The sequence below is a fragment of the Phyllobates terribilis genome, unplaced genomic scaffold (assembly GCF_046119375.1).
Source record: "Phyllobates terribilis strain yellow unplaced genomic scaffold, ASM4611937v1 Scaffold_9__5_contigs__length_417890890, whole genome shotgun sequence".
Taxonomy (NCBI): Eukaryota; Metazoa; Chordata; class Amphibia; order Anura; family Dendrobatidae; genus Phyllobates; species Phyllobates terribilis.
In genome coordinates this window covers 416,811,207-416,825,142 of record NW_027362769.1, presented here as the reverse complement: position 1 = coordinate 416,825,142, position 13,936 = coordinate 416,811,207, and positions in this window count along the sequence as shown.

Here is a 13,936-nt window from a genome sequence, read left to right as displayed (position 1 = left end):
CATGGGTACAGTATCTACCAACATGGAAATCCCAAAAGAGGAAACAAATCTTATAAGTGTGATCATATATAGAACAGAAGGCCACAAAAGAATCATATAAAGGAAAAAAGGGCATTCAGTTGTCCCTACCCCAGTCCTCTGAAAGCAAGCGCAAAAGCGCAGCCAACGCCCAGCAGGCCTCACTACTGAATTCACACATTTCTCAAATGCTTGCACTTGAAATGTTGCCTTTTAGGCTCGTGGAGACAGAATCTTCCCGCAAACTGATGACGGCGGCCATACCTCTGTGCTCGGTCCCCAGCCTATTTCTCCTGGTGTGCCGTCCCTGCATTACACAAGCACGTGTCCCAGAACATTACCCGTGCCCTCAACAATGCAGTTACTGGGAAGGTTCACCTAACCACGGACATATGGACAAGTGCTTGTGGCCAGGGACGGTACATCTCGCTGACGACACACTGGGTTAATATAGTGGAAGCCGGGACCCAGTCGGACCATGGGACAGAACCTGTCTTCCCGACGCCGAGGATTGCGGGCCCTGGGTCAATCAGGGTTGCCCCCACATTGTACAGCTTCTGCACCTACTCCTCCTCAGCCTCCATCTCTGAACTGACCATATCAGTCGGAAGCTGGAAGCACTGCCTCAGCCAAGCGGCAAAAGGCACTGCTGAAGCTATTATGCTTAGGGGACAAACCACACATCTCTGAAGAGTTGTTGACAGATGTAACAGAGAAGACAAATCTGTGGCTGTCTGTCACCACTGAACCTACAGCCAGGCATGGTCATGTGAGAAAATGGCCGGAACCAGGTGGCGGCTCTGAAGCTAGGCAACCTCACACATGTACCATGCCTGGCCCATGTGCTCAACCTAGTGGTTCAGTGGTTTCTCAAAACCTACCGGATCTGGGTGAGCAGCTTGTCAAAGTACGCCGTGTGTGTGCCCATTTTCAAAAGTCACCTACAGTTTCCGCGACCCTTGCCGTGCTTCAGCTGCATTTGCAGCTTCCAGGTTACTGACTCGTGTGCGATGTCACCACGCGTTGGAACTCAAAGCTGCAGATGTTGGGAAGGATTTGTGAGCAGCAGAAGACAGTTGTTGAGTACCAGTTTCAACACCGTTGTTATTCAGGTCTGCCTCCGCAAATAAGAACTGATGAGTGGGCATGGATGTCAGACTTCGGTGTCGTCCTCCAAAACTTTGAGGACTCCACCAAGATGGTGATATAATTAACGTCACCATCCTGTTAGTCTCTTTCTTTGGGACCATCCGCCATTTTGTTGTGGTTTTCTGGCTTTTGGTCTTTTTCCCCTGGTGTTGGTTTTGACTAAGGTCAGGCGATTGTATCACCCTTTATTACCCAGCACCTGCCTCCTAGTCTTTGCCGGACTACAGTGTTAATCCGCTAGAGTTCTGGCTAGAAGGTTTGGTAGTAGTACTTTCTGTGTTTAGTTTTGTGCAGTTCTTGGATCTTCTAGTTCTGCCTGCTGAGATTGCTTTATTCCCTTTTTCGTTTCTGCAGCTTCCTCTAGTTTCCTGCTAGGAGGTCACCTGTTTGTTTTTTTCCCATCCTTAGTTCTTTCAGGGTCTCCTTCCCCTCTTCCTTTAGGTCTTCTTTTGAGTTTAGTCTAGGAAACGTTGGTGGGTCTATTCACTAGGAATAGGTTGCCCACTCCACCGTAGGGCTTCAGTCTAGACCTAGTGCATGGACAGCTTTTCCATCTTCTACCCTAGCGTGGAGTTGCAGTTTCGTAACAGTTTGACCGGTCCAATATATATATAAAAAAAATTCTTCATCCGGATTCCTTCAGTATGAACAGCATCCAGGAGCTTGCTCAGCGCCTGCAAGGGTTATCTCTGGAAGTAGCCAGTCTGCAACAGCACATGAGTAATTGCCCTGGAGCACGCCCTGATGAACCGAAGGTAGGATTACCTGAGTTTTTTTCTGGTAAACAGCAGGAATTTTTTACGTTTAAAAATGCATGTTTAGTGTTTACTATATTTTCGGCTTAGACCTGGGTCCTCAGGGACTGAATTACAACGTGTGGGGGTTATTATGTCTTTATTGCGGGGCGAACCCCAAATCTGGGCATTTTCTTTACATCCTAATGATTCTTGTTTGACATCAGTAGAAGCATTTTTTACTGCATTGGGGTTGTTATATGATGATCCTGATTGGGTCACATCAGCTGAGGCAGAGCTCAGACGGCTTAAACAGGGTTCTGGTGAGGTTGAGAAGTATTGCACCCTGTTCAGATGATGGTCCGCAGAGGTCAGATGGAATGACCCAGCACTCAAGAGTCAGTTTCTGGCAGGTTTGAATGAAAGGGTTAAAGATATGCTCATTGCATATCCTGCACCTGCCACTTTGGAAACAGCTATGCAGCTAGCTATCCGTGTGGATAGAAGATTGAGAGCCAGGCAGAGTGAAGAGAAAGCTCTTTTAATGTTGGACCCCGTCTCTCAGGCTAGTCACGCCGTCAGCGGGGAACCGATGCAAGTTGGTCCGATGTCCTCCCGTTCCCAGGACAGGGAAAGGAGGTTCTCTGGGAGGCTATGTTTGTATTGTGGTAAGGCTGATCATTTTATTAAGCAACATGAGGCTCACATAAGGAAGGAAAAAGAAAGGGTCAGCAGGAGCAACTCTCCTGTTCGTATGGCATTTTTACGTTCCGCAGGAGTGTTTTTATCTGGTAATACCACCTATCATGGTCATTCCATTGATTTTCAGGTAATGGTTGATGGTGGTGCTGCTCTTAATTTGATTGATCAAAAATTTCTAGTCAAGTATAAGTTTGTTTCTGAACCTTTGTCGTCTCCTTTCCCTGTTGTGGTGATTGATAACACTCCCCTGGAGCATGGGCGCATTTCTCAGAAGGTCACCGGGTTTCCACTAATTATGAATATGGAACATAAAGAGCGTATAGACTTATTTGTACTTGCTAATTTGCCGGCTCCAGTGGTCCTGGGTTTACCCTGGTTAAAGGTGCACAATCCATTGTTGGACTGGTCGTCAACTACTATAAGGTCCTGGGGTGAGGGGTTTTATGTTAAATGCTGTAATGTTCACATTGCTGCAGTTTTGAAAAGAGAGCTAACTGAAGCCATTCAGGATTTCTGCAGGGTATTTTCAGATGTTGAGTCGCAAGCTCTATCGCCCCATAGAGAGTATGATTGCGCTATTGACTTCGTCCCAGGTACTACACTCCCTAAGAGTCGTTTATTTAATCTGACGATTCCCGAGAGGGAGGCTTTAAAGGAGTACCTACAGACTAGTTTAGCTGCAGGCCATATAAGACCCTCTAAGTCCCCTGTGATTGTAGGATTCTTTTTTGTTAAAAAGAAGGATGGGGGTCTTAGGCCGTGTTTGGATTTTCAGGAGATTATCAAGATCACTGTGCGCAATCCTTACCCATTGCCTCTGATTCCGGATTTGTTTAATCAACTAACCAGAGCAAAGTGGTTTTCTAAGATTGATCTTCGAGGGGCATATAATTTGTTGCGGGTGAAGGAGGGCGATGAATGGAAGACCGCCTTTAACACCCTGGAGGGTCATTTTGAGTGTCTGGTGATGCCTTTTGGTCTTACTAATGCGCCTGCGTTTTTTCAAAATTTCATTAATGACATCCTGAGGCCGTTGGTCGGTAGGAGAGTTATTGTTTATTTGGATGATATTTCTGATCTATTCACCCGATCTGGTGTCGCATTGGCAGAGAGTCCGCGAAGTTCTACAGATTTTGAGTGAAAACACTCTCTTTGCTAAGCTAGAAAAGTGCGAGTTTGCGGTACAGAAAATTAGTTTTTTTGGGTACTTTGTCTCCGGTGATGGGTTTGAGATGGACCCGGTGAAGGTTCAGGCAGTACTGGAGTGGCCTAGGCCTGAATGTTTAAAGTCCATTCAGAGATTTTTAGGGTTTGCTAATTATTACAGAAAGTTCATAAAGAATTTTTCTGTTATCGCTAAACCTATAACTGATCTCACCAAAAAGGGTGCTAATACAGTCCAATGGTCCACTGAGGCAGTTAAGACTTTTGAGTATCTCAAAGAGAGGTTTAGCTCTGCCCCTGTTTTGATCCAGTCAGATGAGACCAAGCCATTTCTGGTAGAGGTTGATGCCTCATCAGTAGGGGTGGGGGCAGTTCTGTCCCAGGAGGGAAAGGATGGGGTGCATCCCTGTGCTTTATTTTCTAAAAAATTCTTGGAGACGGAGCTCAACTATGGTGTAGGGAACGGAGAACTGCTGGCAATTAAAGTGGATGCCCTGTCTCGTAGTTTCACTCCAGCAGTTAATACGGAGAAGGAGGAACGTATTTTGCAGAGGGGGGTGATGGTAGCAGCATTGGGTTCTGAGTTGGAGAATAGCATCCTGGGGCCCAGAATGCTGCACCAACTAACACTCCGTATGGTAAATTTTTTGTGCCTAGAGCCTTGAGGAGAGCTTTGTTTGCTGAATGTCATGAGTCTCGGTTGGCGGGTCATCCAGGGATTTCGGAAACTAGAAGGTCGATTGGTCGAAGTTTCTGGTGGCCAGGGTGGCAATGAGAAATCCTCAAGTGGGTGCATCAGTGTACTGTGTGCGCTAGGTCGAAGGCCTCACATGCCCCGGCTGCGGGGTTGCTGTGCCCTTTGGAGGTCCCTAGTTTCCCATGGACTCATCTTGCTATGGATTTTATTACTGATCTGCCGTTCTCTGAGGGTTTTCTGTCATCTGGGTTGTTGTGGATTGGTTTAGTAAGATGTGCCATTTGGTCCCGTTCAATAAACTACCCTGCGCCAAGACTCTAGCTAAGGCGTTTGTGAAAGAGATTGTCAAGCTCCATGGCGTTCCCACGGACATTGTTTCCGATAGAGGACCTCAGTTTGTGGCTCGCTTTTGGCGTGCTTTCTGTGACAGATTAAAGGTTCATTTGTCATTCTCGTCTGGGTATCATCCGGAGTCCAGTGGACAGACCGAAAGGAAGAACCAAGACGTCAAGCAGTTTTTAAGATGTTTTGTAGCAGATAATTAGGAGATGTGGTTGGAATATCTACCACTACCTGAGTTTGCTCTTAATAACCATACTTCTTCCTCGGCGGGGTGTTCTCCTTTTTTTTTGCTGTACAGGGAGGCATCCATCTTTCTGCCCATTTTCTAAAATTAGGGCGGCGGTGCCTGAGGAGGAGAGTTTCTCGGAAAACTTGGAAAGGGTTTGGACCAGGGTACGCCATAATCTTAAAGAGGCGTATAGGAGGTCCAAAAAATATTTTGACAAGAAAAGAAGGGAGACATTGTTTGCAGTTGGGGACATGGTCTGGTTGTCCTCAAAGAACCTACGTTTGAAGATCCCTTCTAAAAAACTGGGGCCTAAGTTTGTAGGACCCGTCAAAATGGTTCAGGTGGTCAACTCGGCAGCAGTGCGATTAGACATTCCCTCATCCTGGAGAATTAATTCAGTTTTTCATGTATCGTTACTGAAGAAAGCGGACAAGCCAGATAAGGAGGCGATGCCGACTGTCCCTCCAGTTGATGAGGACGGCGAATTTGAAATTTCACTCATTTTACATTCTAGGTGGCTCAGAGAAAGGTTACAGTATCTAGTGTCCTGGAAAGCATTTGGTCCTGAGGATAATTGTTGGGTGAAAGCTGAGGACGTCTCGGCCTCAAGGCCGATAAAAGCTTTTCACAGGAGATTCCCGAATAAGGCTCGGCCAAGAAGATCCTCATAAAAGGGGAGGTACTGTTAGAATCTGTTTCTTTGGGACCATCTGCCATTTTGTTGTGGTTTTTCTGGCTGTTGGTCTTTTGGAGTTGGTTTTGACTAAGGTCAGGTGATTGTATCACCCTTTATTACTCTGCACCTGCCTCCTAGTCCTTGCCGGACAACAGTGTTAATCCGCTAGAGTTCTGGCTAGAAGGTTTGGTAGTAGTACTTTCTGTGTTTAGTTTTGTGCAGTTCTTGGATCTTCTAGTTCTGCCTGCTGAGATTCCTTTATTCCCTTTTTCGTTTCTGCAGCTTCCTCTAGTTTCCTGCTAGGAGGTCACCTGTTTGTTTTTTTTCCCAGTCCTTAGTTCTTTCAGGGTCTCCTTCCCCTCTTCCTTTAGGTCTTCTTTTGAGTTTAGTCTAGGAAAACGTTGGTGGGTCTATTCGCTAGGAATAGGTTGCCCACTCCACCGTAGGGCTTCAGTCTAGACCTAGTGCAGGGACAGCTTTTCCCTCTTCTGCCCTAGTGTGGAGTTGCAGTTTCGTAACACATCCCGCTTCTCTGTCTTCTGAAATGTGCGCTGCTCACAATTAAAGAGGAGGCATTGCAGGCAGAGCATGATGAGATGGAGCAAGGAACCATACAGGGTGATTACACAGCCCAGCCTCATCTCATCCCAATGCGGATTGGGTGCTAATGAGGAAGAGGAGGAGGAACAGGAGCTGTTTTCCTGCTCTACAGACGGTACTACCCACACAACTGTCATACCATCTGTTCATCATGAATGGCCTGAGGAAAGGGAGAATGAGGAGGAGGAGGAGAGCATGGACAGTCGTTCTCTTGGTCAGGACAGGGAAGACTTGGCTGTTACCAGTCTGGCACACATGGCTGACTTTATGTTCCTCTTCCTTTCCTGTGACCCTCGCGTTGTACACATTTTGACCGACAGTAATTACTGGCTGGGAACTTCTAGACTAATGCTACAAAGAGAACTTTCTAGCTCCCCTTCCCGAGGCAGAGAAGTCTAGTAAAATTTTACAGTACCAGAAGGCCCTTGTTACAGAATTCTTAAAAAAATTCCAATCTGAAAACGCTGGCGGCAGAGGTCACAGTTCCTTGGACAACAAAGGAGTACAGGAGAGGGAGACACAAATACGACGCAGCAAAGGCAGGGGAACACTGTCAAAGGTGTGGGACAGTTTTCTCATACCCTCCCAGCACCCAGGCCCTGATGCGTGGGGTACTCGGACAAGGAGGGAAAAGTTTTGGAAGATGCTGAAGGAGTACCTTGCCGTACCAACATCCTCCGTGATTCCGCTGTGCCATATAATTATTGGGTATCCAAGCTGTACACGTGGCATGAACTGGCTCTCTACGCCTCAGAGATCCTGGCCTGACCTGCCGCTAGCGTTTTGTCAGAGCCGGTTTTTAGTGCCGCTATGGGCATCTTAACTGATAGGTGCATCCGCCTGACAACTGAAAATGCTGACAGGCTGACTCTTATCAAAATGAACAAGGGCCAGACTTCTCAACATCACCGGATAATGGAAGCAGAACATAAAGTCAAATCCAGTGGCTTTTTTGGGTGGGGTCTATTCCCATGCGCCTCTTCACACCCAGACATGGGTATACGCTTCCTGAGTTTGTCTATTTTCTGTTGTCCTCCTCCTCTTCATCCTCCGCCACCATATCACCAGGGTGACCGTGATGCAACACCCACATAATTTTTTTAAGGGTGTTTATGATGCACATAGGAATTTTTTTTAGAGGCCTACCTCTTTCATTCTGTATGTTATACAGTATGTTCATGTATACCCCCCAGGGGTAAATGTTTTGCAGCCCATGCACTTAGTGCATGGGCATTACCACTATAGGAGACCCGCTCCTTAACAATGGTAACAATTTTTTTAATGCAGACCTCCTCTACATCTTTTCAAAGGGGTATTAGAGTGTGTCCAATTTTTTGGCAGCCCTTGCAGTCATTGCATGGGCATTACCACTATAGGAGACCCGCTCCTTAACAATGGTATTTTTTTTTACAGAGGCTCTCCTCTAGGTCTCTTCAAAGAGGTATTGGGGTGCGTCCAAATTTTTGGCAGCCCTTGCAGTCAATGCATACGAAATAACAGTATAGGAGACCCGCTCCTTAACAATGGTAACAATTTTTTTAATGCAGACCTCCTCTACATCTTTTCAAAGGGATATTAGAGTGTGTCCAATTTTTTGGCAGCCCTTGCAGTCATTGCATGGGCATTACCACTATAGGAGACCCGCTCCTTAACAATGGTAATTTTTTTTACAGAGGCTCTCCTCTAGGTCTCTTCAAAGGGGTATTGGGGTGCGTCCAAATTTTTGGCAGCCCTTGCAGTCAATGCATACGAAATAACAGTATAGGAGACCCGCTCCTTAATAATGGGAACATTTTTTTTTTAAATGAGGCCCTCATCTATGTCTCTTCAAAGGGATATTGGGATTTATCCAAATTTTGGGCAGCCCTTGAAGTCACTGAATACGCAATAACAGTATATGAGATCTGCTCCTTAACCCCTTTACAGCCTGTGACGTATTTGTACGCAACAGGCTGTAACCCCCGGTCCAGTGAGGGCTCCGGCGCTGAGCCCGCACTAAACCGGGCACATGTCAGCTGATTCTTACAGCTGACATGTGCCCGCAACAACCGCGGGTGGAATCGCGATCCACCCGCGGCTGTTAACATGTTAAATGCCGCTGTCAATCTCTGCCCATCGGTGACCCCGTCACGTGATCGCGGGTCACCGATGCGTGGGCATGACAACCCTGGATCTTCAGCAGACTCCAGTGGTTGTCATGAGCTGATCACTAAAAGTTTAAATCACCCCCCTATCAAAATAAAATAACAATAAAAAAACACATACACATATTTGGTATCGCCGCGTTCAGAATCGCCCAATCTATCAATATAAAAAAGAATTAATCCAATCGGTAAACGGCGTAGCGATAAAAAAATACTAAACGCCAGAATTACGTTTTTTGGTCGACGCAACATTACAATAAATGCAATAACGGGCGATCAAAACATCGGATTTACCTCAAAATGGCATGAATAAAAACTTCAGCTCGGCGCGCAAAAAATAAGCCCTCACCCGGCCCCAGATCCCGAAAAATGGAGACGCTACGGGTCTTGGAAAATGGCGCCATTTTTTTTTTTTTTAGCAAACTTTGGATTTTTTTGCACCACTTAAATAAAAAAGAACCTGGACATGTTTGGTGTCTACGAACTCGTAATGTCCTGGAGAATAATAATGGCAGGTCAGTTTTAGCATCCAGTGAACGTGGTAAAAAAAAATAAAAAAAAAACATCTGTGGTACTGCACTTTTTTTGCAATTTCACCGCACTTGGAATTTTTTTCCCGTATTCCAGTACATGATATGGTAAAACTAGTAATGTCGTTCAAAAGTACAACTCGTCCCGCAAAAAATAAGCCCTCACACGGCCATATTGACCAAAAACTAAAAACGCTATGGCTCTAGGAACAAGGGGAGAAAAAAACGAAAATGCAAAAAACGAAAAATCCCAGGGTTGCGAAGGGGTTAATAATGGGAACATTTTTTTTTTTACTGAGGCCCTCCTATATGTCTCTTCAAAGGTGTATTGGGGTTTTTTAAAATTTTGGGCAGGCCTTGAAGTCACTGAATACGCAATAACAGTATAGGAGACCCACTCCTTTGTAATGGGAACATTATTTTTTTTTCAAATTTAAAATTTTATTTAGCAGAAGCATAGGAGATTTTTAACACAATAACAAAAAAAACACTAAGGTACAATCAAAAACGACTTATTAACATATATACTCACACACTGTGTATAGTCCAACGTAAAGCGATAAGCCCAAATAGGTCCTGGTGATGGACAACGGTCAAACTACAGGCTGAAAATCAGGAATCAACATAGGAAAGAAGACAGAAAGGGGAGAACAGAGAACTTAGGGGGAGGTCATAATGCAGGATATAAAACAATGGAGGGGTCTTAGTTGCGAGCGGCATTTTTGATGAGGGTATCTAAAGAGAAATTTGCCTCAAGGGGGTATATTTCCGATGGATCTATAAAGAGGCAAGGTCAGAAAGTAGAACCACTTAGTAGCAGTTATGTTCCTTTCCTCTTGAGAGTGTGTAATTAGCAACTCCATGTGTTGGATTCTAGCTATTTCTGTAAATCACTCTTCAAGAGACGGGGTTTCTGTGGACTTCCAGTGACGTGGAATGATTGTTTTCGCTGCTTGGTGTAATGGAGGCCCTCCTCTATGTCTCTTCAAAGGGGTATTGGGGTTTTTCCAAATTTTGAGCAGGCCTTGCAGTCACTGCATAGGCAATAACAGTATAGTAGACCCACTCCTTAATAATGGGAACAACAAAGCATAGCCGGCTGATGGCCCTCCAACAATAGTGAGAGTCGACTGCTGGCTCTTTAAGAATAGAAAGGGCCACCTGATGTATTTTTCACCGTTGAAAGCAATACAAAATTGAAAAAACCTATCAAAAACGCTAGGTGTGAACATAGCCCAAGGTGTGGATGAGCATTTTTTGAGGGTTATTTATTTTACCTTATATACAGGTTATTACCCTGGAAAGAATGTCTCTTGATGTTTTTTCCAGGAAAATCCATTTTGGCTTTGTTTTTGTATGTTTTATTGTAAGTTCGTAAAAGTGGCGTAATACCTCTGACAACATTGTTCACAGCAGTGACCTGAGAGTCAGAGATGCTCCCAGGGGTCTTCAAAATGCTGTTACGATATCATTTTAGCATTGTTCCCATCGATTGGGCCAATTTTTAGGCCCCCTCCAGACCTACGGCGAGGGGGGGGCGCCGGAAAAAAGCTTGAGTTTCCCATAGACTTACATTGCTCTCGTTGCTCGGGTCGAGCACCCGAGCATTTTACTGCTCGCCCATCACTAATACTGACCCACCGGTATCTGCAGGCAAGACTGTGGTTCTGGTGGTTGTAGACAGGTTCCGTAATATGGTACATTTCATCGCATTACCGGCAAACCCGAATGCCAAGTCTCCGTCTCAGGTATTAATGAGATTGTGAAGTTTCACAGGGTACCCCCGATGTGGTGTCAGATCAGGGGACCCAGTTAGTAAATTCTGGAAAGCTTTCTGTACTCGACTGTGAGTGCAGTTATTTTTCTCTTCTGCCTTCAATCCTCAGATGAAAGGACGGACCGAGCACATAAATCAAAGTTTGGAGACTTACCTCAGGTGTTTTATCTCAGAGAACCAGGAGGATTCATATACTGCACTCTATATGAGGAGTATACACGGCACTGTATATGAGGAGTATACACTGCGCTGTATATGAGAAGTATACACTGCGCTGTATATGAGGAGTATACACTGCGCTGTATATGAGAAGTATACACTGCGCTGTATATGAGGAGTATACACTGCGCTGTATATGAGGAGTATATACTGCACTGTATATGAGGAGTACATACTGCGCTGTATATGAGGAGTATACACTGCGCTGTATATGAGGAGTATACACTGCGCTGTATATGAGGAGTATACACTGCGCTGTATATGAGAAGTATACACTGCGCTGTATATGAGGAGTATACACTGCACTGTATATGAGGAGTATACACTGCACTCTATATGAGGAGTATACACGGCACTGTATATGAGGAGTATACACTGCGCTGTATATGAGGAGCATACACTGCGCTGTATATGAGGAGTATACACTGCGCTGTATATGAGGAGTATACACTGCACTCTATATGAGGAGTATACACGGCACTGTATATGAGGAGTATACACTGCGCTGTATATGAGGAGTATACACTGCACTGTATATAAGGAGTATACACTGCACTGTATATAAGGAGTATACACGGCACTGTATATGAGGAGTATACACTGCGCTGTATATGAGGAGTATACACTGCACTGTATATAAGGAGTATACACGGCACTGTATATGAGGAGTATACACTGCGCTGTATATGAGGAGTATACACTGCGCTGTATATGAGGAGTATACACTGCGCTGTATATGAGGAGTATACACTGCGCTGTATATGAGGAGTATACACTGCACTGTATATGAGGAGTATACACTGCGCTGTATATGAGGAGTATACACTGCGCTGTATATGAGGAGTATATACTGCGCTGTATATGAGGAGTACATACTGCGCTGTATATGAGGAGTATACACTGCGCTGTATATGAGGAGTATACACTGCACTGTATATGAGAAGTATACACTGCGCTGTATATGAAGAGTATACACTGCGCTGTATATGAGGAGTATACACTGCGCTGTATATGAGGAGTATACACTGCGCTGTATATGAGGAGTATACACTGCGCTGTATATGAGGAGTATACACTGCGCTGTGTATGAGGAGTATACACTGCGCTGTATATGAGGAGTATACACTGCGCTGTATAGGAGGAGTATACAATGCGCTGTATATGAGGAGTATACACTGCGCTGTATATGAGGAGTATACACTGCGCTGTATATGAGGAGTATACACTGCGCTGTATATGAGGAGTATACACTGCACTGTATATGAGGAGTATACACTGCGCTGTATATGAGGAGTATACACTGCGCTGTATATGAGGAGTATACACTGCGCTGTATATGAGGAGTATACACTGCGCTGTATATGAGGAGTATACACTGCACTGTATATGAGGAGTATACACTGCACTCTATATGAGGAGTATACACGGCACTGTATATGAGGAGTATACACTGCGCTGTATATGAGGAGCATACACTGCGCTGTATATGAGGAGTATACACTGCGCTGTATATGAGGAGTATACACTGCACTCTATATGAGGAGTATACACGGCACTGTATATGAGGAGTATACACTGCGCTGTATATGAGGAGTATACACTGCACTGTATATAAGGAGTATACACGGCACTGTATATGAGGAGTATACACTGCACTGTATATGAGGAGTATACACTGCACTGTATATAAGGAGTATACACGGCACTGTATATGAGGAGTATACACTGCGCTGTATATGAGGAGTATACACTGCGCTGTATATGAGGAGTATACACTGCACTGTATATGAGGAGTATACACTGCGCTGTATATGAGGAGTATACACTGCGATGTATATGAGGAGTATACACTGCACTGTATATGAGGAGTATACACTGCGCTGTATATGAGGAGTATACACTGCGCTGTATATGAGGAGTATACACTGCGCTGTATAAGAGGAGTATACACTGCGCTGTATATGAGGAGTATACACTGCGCTGTATATGAGGAGTATACACTGCGCTGTATATGAGGAGTATACACTGCGCTGTATATGAGTATACACTGCACTGTATATGAGGAGTATACACTGCGCTGTATATGAGGAGTATACACTGCGCTGTATATGAGGAGTATACACTGCGCTGTATATGAGGAGTATACACTGCGCTGTATATGGGGAGTATACACTGCGCTGTATATGAGGAGTATACACTGCACTGTATATGAGGAGTATACACTGCACTCTATATGAGGAGTATACACGGCACTGTATATGAGGAGTATACACTGCGCTGTATATGAGGAGCATACACTGCGCTGTATATGAGGAGTATACACTGCGCTGTATATGAGGAGTATACACGGCACTCTATATGAGGAGTATACACGGCACTGTATATGAGGAGTATACACTGCGCTGTATATGAGGAGTATACACTGCACTGTATATAAGGAGTATACACTGCACTGTATATAAGGAGTATACACGGCACTGTATATGAGGAGTATACACTGCGCTGTATATGAGGAGTATACACTGCACTGTATATAAGGAGTATACACGGCACTGTATATGAGGAGTATACACTGCGCTGTATATGAGGAGTATACACTGCGCTGTATATGAGGAGTATACACTGCGCTGTATATGAGGAGTATACACTGCGCTGTATATGAGGAGTATACACTGCACTGTATATGAGGAGTATACACTGCGCTGTATATGAGGAGTATACACTGCGCTGTATATGAGGAGTATATACTGCGCTGTATATGAGGAGTACATACTGCGCTGTATATGAGGAGTATACACTGCGCTGTATATGAGGAGTATACACTGCACTGTATATGAGAAGTATACACTGCGCTGTATATGAGGAGTATACACTGCGCTGTATATGAGGAGTATACACTGCGCTGTATATGAGGAGTATACACTGCGCTGTATATGAGGAGTATACACTGCGCTG